This window comes from Theobroma umbraticum, unplaced genomic scaffold (assembly GCF_002168275.2).
Source record: "Theobroma umbraticum cultivar Fairchild unplaced genomic scaffold, ASM216827v3 scaffold_56.0, whole genome shotgun sequence".
Classification (NCBI taxonomy): domain Eukaryota; kingdom Viridiplantae; phylum Streptophyta; class Magnoliopsida; order Malvales; family Malvaceae; genus Theobroma; species Theobroma umbraticum.
This window is the reverse complement of record NW_018397256.1, coordinates 5,029,886-5,037,513: the sequence shown is the minus strand read 5'-3', so window position 1 is coordinate 5,037,513 and position 7,628 is coordinate 5,029,886.

The window sequence follows — 7,628 nt, the reverse complement described above, 5'->3', positions numbered from 1 at the left end:
AGATATGTGTACAAAGAAGTATAGCAAAAGATTTACCTCACAAAGGCTAGCTGCTACAAGTTTAAACTTTGGTATAAAAAGAAGAAATAATCTCAAAAAAATTAGCTCAAGGATTTTCAAAGGAGTGAGTTTTTGGTTTTTAAATGCTTGTTGGAAGATTAAAATGAAAGTTAGAAAAGAAAAATAAACTTGAGGGCTCTCTAGGGTTTTTCTCTTTAATGTTGCTATTCTTTTACTTCAAAATGACTTAAATAAGTCTATTTATAGTGCCAAGGGTGTTTGTAGCCATTGAACACAAGTTTGAATCAAATCTTTCCATTGCTGAAGCTTGAGGATCGACTACCACACTCTTGGGATCGACTATGTTCTCCAAAAATCTCAAATTAAGGCATTTATAGTCGACAATATTCATCTTATACTCGATCCAACTCTAGAGAGTGTGCAACTTTGAGGTTCTAGATTTAAAGATTGACTGCCATGCTTTGAGGATAGATTAGGTCCCCTTGAAGTTGAGTTTTGAATGATGCTACTGTTCAAGGATCAACTACTACATGACAAGGACCTATTAAAGCTCTTTCCAGCTTGATTTTTCATTATGTTATGGTCGAGGATTGACTGGAACTCGAGAAAGATCGACCACAACTTCACAAATGTCTGAGTTGTATGTGAGCACTGCCTGAAGATCGACTACCTCTTTTCAATGATCGACTATGGCTATCTCAAATCATGTTTCTTTGTTCGTTCTTACCCATCTGACATACGATCGATTGATGCTCTTCTAGGATCGGCTAGAGCTTCATTTCCTCAAGATTTCTTGTCATTTTGGCACTTCATTTCAACTGTTTCATCCTTACTTCTTGCTTGTGATCTAAAATCAAGTTAATATATGTTTGTTCTTTATTTCAATAGTTGAGTATTCAATGTTTGAAAGCTTTTGATATTTTTCTACTGATGCATGGCTTTTCAAAACAATTGTATGATCTTAAGAGGCTAAAAATATGATTTAGACAATGTCAAATGCTTGTTATTAAAACCATGATGTCATGTTATTTTATCAAATCAAAACATCAATGCTAACACTTATTTATAAGCATAGAGTTTTTTAAGTCTTATTAAGTGCACTTACACAATTATCACATATTTATGTAATAGTTAAATGTATAAAAAATATCATGTGTAAATTGTTTATTTTATATCATGTGTGAATTTCACATTAAATTGTTTCTTTATGTTTTGTTTTTGTTTACATTGAAGGTTTAATATGAAATTGGTAATTTGAAAACTTTTTGGAGTTGCTTACATGAGTGAGTTTTATTTATTGGTTTATGTTATTATTTCTTTTTTTGTAGTATTTAATCAGTGAGTTGAAAACTTGAAATTGATTATAAAAGCCTTACATCTAGGTGGAAGGCATTAAAGGCTAAACCATATTCTCCAATGTTAGTAATGGGTTTTACTATTGTGATCATTTGTCGTGCTTGCATTGTATTTCATCATGGACTTAAGTTTCAACATTTATGCCATTAACAAAAGGATAAGAAAAAAAAGAAAAGGAAAGGGTGGCAAGTGTGGTGAGGTGTTTATTGGCTTGTTTGAGCTTATTAGTGGAAGTAATCATGCCATTCAATTATTTGTAAGGGTCGTTTTTAATGAATTAAGTTAGGATGTTAAAACACGAATAGATGAGAATTAGTTGACCATATGTGAATGAACCAATTCCCATGAGACAGTATGTTTTTTAGAGGCACAAAGGAAGAATAGATAAAGAGGATGGGAAGGTTGCTTGTTGGATGCTTTGAATGTTAAGATTATGGTTTATATAAATGTGATAGTTAGTACATTCTTTCTAATAATGTATGTTCATTCACATGATACCTTATGATTTGGAACATAATACGTGTATATCAAAAGTGTTAGTGCAATAAACTCAAATGTAGAAATCCAAGAAAGGGTGAATTAGTTTCTTTAAAAATTTTTACAACTTCTAATGAAAATTTGATTCTCTTTTTGAAACAAGATTAAAAACACTAAAAACTTAGAGAGATGAAAAACAAAAACACAAGAATTTTTATAGAGGTTCAGCCTCTTTGCACACATCCGCTCCTTTAGCTCACTAAGGAATTTTGAATCTACTATAAAAATACTTTTTCAATGTTCAAGCATAACCTTTACAACAGTCTTTTCAAGGATAAGACTATAACCTCTTTACCTTTTAACTAGGTTAAGGTATAATCACTTACAATGAATATAATAGAGTAAATAAAGCAAGAATGCCTCTTAGTGACTGATAAGTTACAAGGGTTTGAGCTTTGTATAAGATGGGTACAAAGATAGCTGAAAATTCAACTCAATAAATGCTTGATGGAAGACTTAAATGCTCTAAGAGAAGTGAATAGATCTGCTTGAAGCTTTTCTCAATATTGGAGAACTTTTTCAGAGTTTTCTTGTTCTTAAAATAGGTGGGAAGCTTCCTTATATAGTTCCACGGTCAATTAGAGCCATTGGGAGCAATTCAAGGTAGAAACTAGCCATTGGAGCATTTAATGTCGATTTGTACAACTTTTCAATTGACCTTTCAAGTTCGAGGGGGTTTCGATCCTTGCTTCAAATCTATCCCCAAATATAAATGGAAGATGGAGCTTTTAAACATAGGGGGTCAATCCTTATTTTTTTTAACTTGGACAAATTTCTTTCTTTCTTCTCAAGGATTGACCTCTTTATCTTTATCATAAGGGTCAATCCTTTAAAGACCAATAGCTTCACTTCTTTTCTATGTCTTCTTAGGATCGACCCTTCAGCTTGAGAGGTCGATCCTGTGTTTTTTCAGTAGTTACTTCAATTTTGTGTCTTCCTTGGAATCGACTTTCATGCCTTAGGGGGGTTAATTCTATGACTTTCTAATAGCTACTTCACTCTTGTCTCTTCCCGTGATCGACTTTCTTGCCTTGGGAGGGTCCATCCTGTGAAGTTCCAGTAGCTTTATTTGTATTCTTTCTACTTGGGATCAACCTTTATTGCTTCAAAAGGTCAATCTTCCAAAGTTCCAATAGCAAATTTTTCTTGTAGGATTATTTTCTTGTTTTTTATGTGTCTTGTTGTGTTTTTTGGGGTTTGTATAGGTGTTTTCTTATAATTTTAATTTAATTACAAATCTTGAGTTTATTCTCCTTGCTTTGATTTGAATTTTGGAAAAAATATTTTGTGATTATGAAGAAAAATAAAATTTAGAAACTGTGAAGAGATTTTAGGGATTTGGCAAAATTTACTTTCCTTTTTTTCGGTTTTTTTTGTTTTTGTTGCTTTATTTGATTTGATTTGTGTTACCTTTTTCATTTTTTGTTGTTTGCATGTGTGGCTTTGGCAGCTCAATATCATTATCTTATTGGATTTTGACCCATTAGGGTGATGAACCCATTTATGTTATAAACCCATCACTCCGAAAACCCAAAGACCAAGTCAAAATATAATTGAAAAGAAACCAAAAATAAAAATAAAATGCAATGAAATTAAACTTATTAAAGATATAGATAAATAAATAAATGAGACTAAGTCCCAAACAAAAATAGTGTCTACAGCTGCCCTTCTTTGTAAATTTTCTAGAACTAAGAATTGTGCAAAGATATATAGACAGCCATTTTTGTCCATAATAGTTATAAAAGAATTGAAAACTCCTCCATCGAGGCACCACAACTTGAAAATGAAATAAAAACTCCTCCATCGAGGCTGAAAACTTTGAAAGGAAATGAGAATTCCTCCATTGGGGCTTTAAAACTTGTTAAAACTCCTTCATCGAGGCTCCTAAACTTTTTAATCTGCTCCATCAAGGCTATCAAAAAATAAAATAAAAACTCCTTCATCAAGGCTTCAAACTTAAAATAAAAATGAGAATTCCTCCACCGAAGCTCTGAACTTTTAAAACTTCTCCACCAAGCCTCCAAATTTAAAATAAAATAAAATCTCCTTCATCAAGGCTTTCAACTTTAAAAGGAAATGAGAATTCCTCCATTGAGGTTTTAAAACTTTTTACAACTCCTCCACTGAGGCTCTCAAACTTTTAAATCTCCCCCATCGAAGCTCTAAATATAAACTCCTCCATTGAGGCTTCAAACAATAAAGGATTCCTCTATCGAGGTTCCAACACCTTAAGAATTCCTCCACCAGGGCTCTAAAATTTTAAGAATTCCTCCACCAAGGCTTCATTATCTTACGAATTCCTCCATGAGGATCTAATATCTTAAGAATTCTTCCATCGAGATTCCAATTTCTTAAGAATTCCTCCATTGAGGATCTAATATCTTAAGAATTCATCCACTAAGGTTCCAACTTCGTAAGAATTCCTCCATTAAGTCTCTAATAGCTTAAAAATTCCTCCATTAAGGCTTCAATATCCTAAGAATTTCTCCACCAAGGATCTAATATCATAAGAATTCCTCCACCAATTTTCCAATATCTTAAGAATTCCTCCACTGAGATTCCAATACTTTAAAAATTAAACATAATTTTCTGAATGCATATGATGCAAATTGTTATCATGATATGCAATTGGTCGGTGCCTTTTAGAATAACTTGTCTATTTTAACACATCTATTTCACTTTGCCAATTTAGAAATTCCAAAAATCTTTTTGAATTCAATTTGAACGGTCTTTATCACCCTCAAATCCCATTCAAAGAAATATGAGAGTCTTTCATATTTGTTATGATTCATTTATTCATTATCATTTAAAATTTCATTACTAATATGATGTATTGAACATTTTCTTAGTTCGTGAAAAAGTAAAGAAATGAAAATTAAAGATTATCAAGGAAGGCATGATTTTCATTCGGTGTAATGGAGAAAAAGTCAAAATTCCAAAATGGTATACTGTAGTCAAGTAATGAATATTTGAACAAATATGACCAAATTGAATTCGAAAATCCTTCAAAGTAAAAAAAAAAAAAATTTGTTGATGTACTTGGTTCTTTTTTAACATTCCCAATTGGTCCTTGCCTTTGTCTTGTTTTGATATCTGCATATCATCTTACCCCCTACTATCCATTTTTCTATCCACGTTGCCTTTTCAAGTTTTCAACTTATGCACATCATGCGCTTGGAGAACTCAAAAACTTTTCTAGAATGGATTGCTAGATCCAAAAGTTAACTTGAACAGGAAAAAGAGGCCAAAACCTTGACAACTTTTCCTAAGAGAAAGTTTTGTGATACGAGCATCCATGTTTAATTAAAATGGACTTTTCTAAGCACGTAACGTTGGTAATGGTTATGGGTTCTGAAAGAATGAATAAATAGGCCCAAAATATGTATTTAAAGGTATTCAAACCAAAGATCATTTATATGAAGGATTTCTCTAGCATGCTCTTTTAATATCATGTTTCTTTTCATTCTTCCCTTTTATCACATTTCCCATTTTGATGGGTTGAGTTCAATTTTTTTTCTTTGGAACTCAAGTCTCTTTTTTTTTGCCCCTTAACAAAAGTTATTCCTTCTCTGTCCTTCAAGCAAGACTTAATTGATGCTTCTAAAAAGGTTATTCTTTATAATTGCTCCATAATATAGAGAGTGATCCTTGCTTAAGGTTCATTTAACAAAATTAAATAGTCTCAAAGGGGTAGCAAATGGATAATTTCTCACTTATGAAAGGAAAATAAAATATGGTCATTTCTCATCTCAAACACAGTTACTTACACTAGAAAACACACTCTAGAGTCAATAAATCTGAAACAAATGATGATTTTTATATTTTCCCTTTTATTTTCTTTGCATTCCCTACATATCCTAGATCATGATATTTTTCTTCCTGCTTGATCAATCTTAAACCAGGGACAATTTGAATTTTCTTTTTTGCTATCAAGCTTACTAACACTTGTATTTCTTTCAAAATCAAATCGATAATTATTATCATTATTGTTCTCATATTCATTGAAGAGATACAAGGGTATGACAATTTATATCGAAGAAATGACAATAGACGTAAGAAAAATTGTGGAAATGCATCATATGAATCATTTTTATTTGAAGGATATTGAATAAAAGCCCATTGTTCAGAAAAACTTTTCTTAAGCAATTGGGCATAAGCATTAAGGATTTGAATCTATTACTTTGTGAGGGACTCAAAAGCGACAAGTAAGTCCATGACTTTTTAATTATTTTGCTTCAAACCAGATGGTCTTAAATATACCAATGGACTTTTTGCTTATTCTCTGGTTGTTCATCACCCATAGTGTGCATAAAATGTTTAAAGAAAGCATCCACTGACTTCTCATCATGTTTATCATAAAACATCTTTGAACCAGTAGAATTCGACTAAATTAACATTATATAGAAAATTTAAATAAGCTACCAAACCCAACAACTTGTTTTCTTGATATTAAAGCCAAAAAAATGAAGAATGTTCTTTTAAAAAAAGTTAGAAACCTAAATCATGAGCTTCTTTATGGTAGCATTAATTTTAAAGGTGGATAATAGTTTAAACACTCCCACCCCACCCCAAAATTTTTAAAATCTTTTATTTATTATATATATTTTAATGACCCCTCAAAATAATTTTTTATTTAATAATTAATACAATAAGAATAATAAAATGACACCACGAGCCTCACTCAACTTTACCCTAACTTTTAAGTTTTTCCATATCTCTTTTTCTTTCTCTCTCTTTCTTTTTCTCTTTTTCTTCTCATTTGTCCTTTCATTTTTACTTTACTTTCTTTTCTATAACTCGCCACCGAAATACACTTCATTCTTTAAAAGAGTTTTATGAGCTTGTTAACTTGGATGAGAAAAGATAAGCTTTACTAATCACTATTGTGTGAAATTAAGAAAAGGTAAAGTTTTTTTTATCTTTTTATTTCTATTTATATTATTATTAATTATAGTTATTTTTTATTTTTTTCATTTCTAGTCTATTTGCTCATATATTCTAAGTTTCTATAGATTTTCTTCTCTAAATTTCTACAAACCATCAACCATGTTCTTCTTCTTTCTTTTTTGTTTTATGGGTTATATCTTTTATTTGTCATGTTATTCTTTTTTCTATTGTATGGATTTTATTTTTTATGATTTGTCTTTAAAAATTAAAAAATTATTATATAATTTTCAAATATAAGTTGTTGTGTTGCACTATTAGAAATTGCTTAAAATTTTTATTAATGTATCAATTTTTTATTAATCCTGATTGATAGATTAATTTGTCTTTTTTGACTCTTTTGGTTTCTACCGTAAATACAACAAGAGCCTTTTTAGAAATGAAAATTGTGAAAATAAGAATCCAAAAGAAAATGGTTGATGATTTTCTTGCTGATAATTTAGTTATTTACGTTAAGAAATGTATTACTAATCTTTTTAGTATAAAGTCAATAAGTGATTAATTTGAATCTAGAAAATATCAGCACAACTTTCCTAAAGGACTATTGTACGTCTTTCTTGTCGTGTTTCCTTTTATTTACATGTTATATAAAATTATTGTTCATTATGAACCTTTTAATTATTTATTAAGTTCAACATACTAGTTTTAAAAAATTTTAATTGTTATTCCTCTTCGTCTTTGAGCTCCCTAATAAAAGTTGGTTTGCTTCACCTTTTATTATTTTCATAATCATTTAAAAGAATTTCTCTATTCACTACATTTCCCATTCT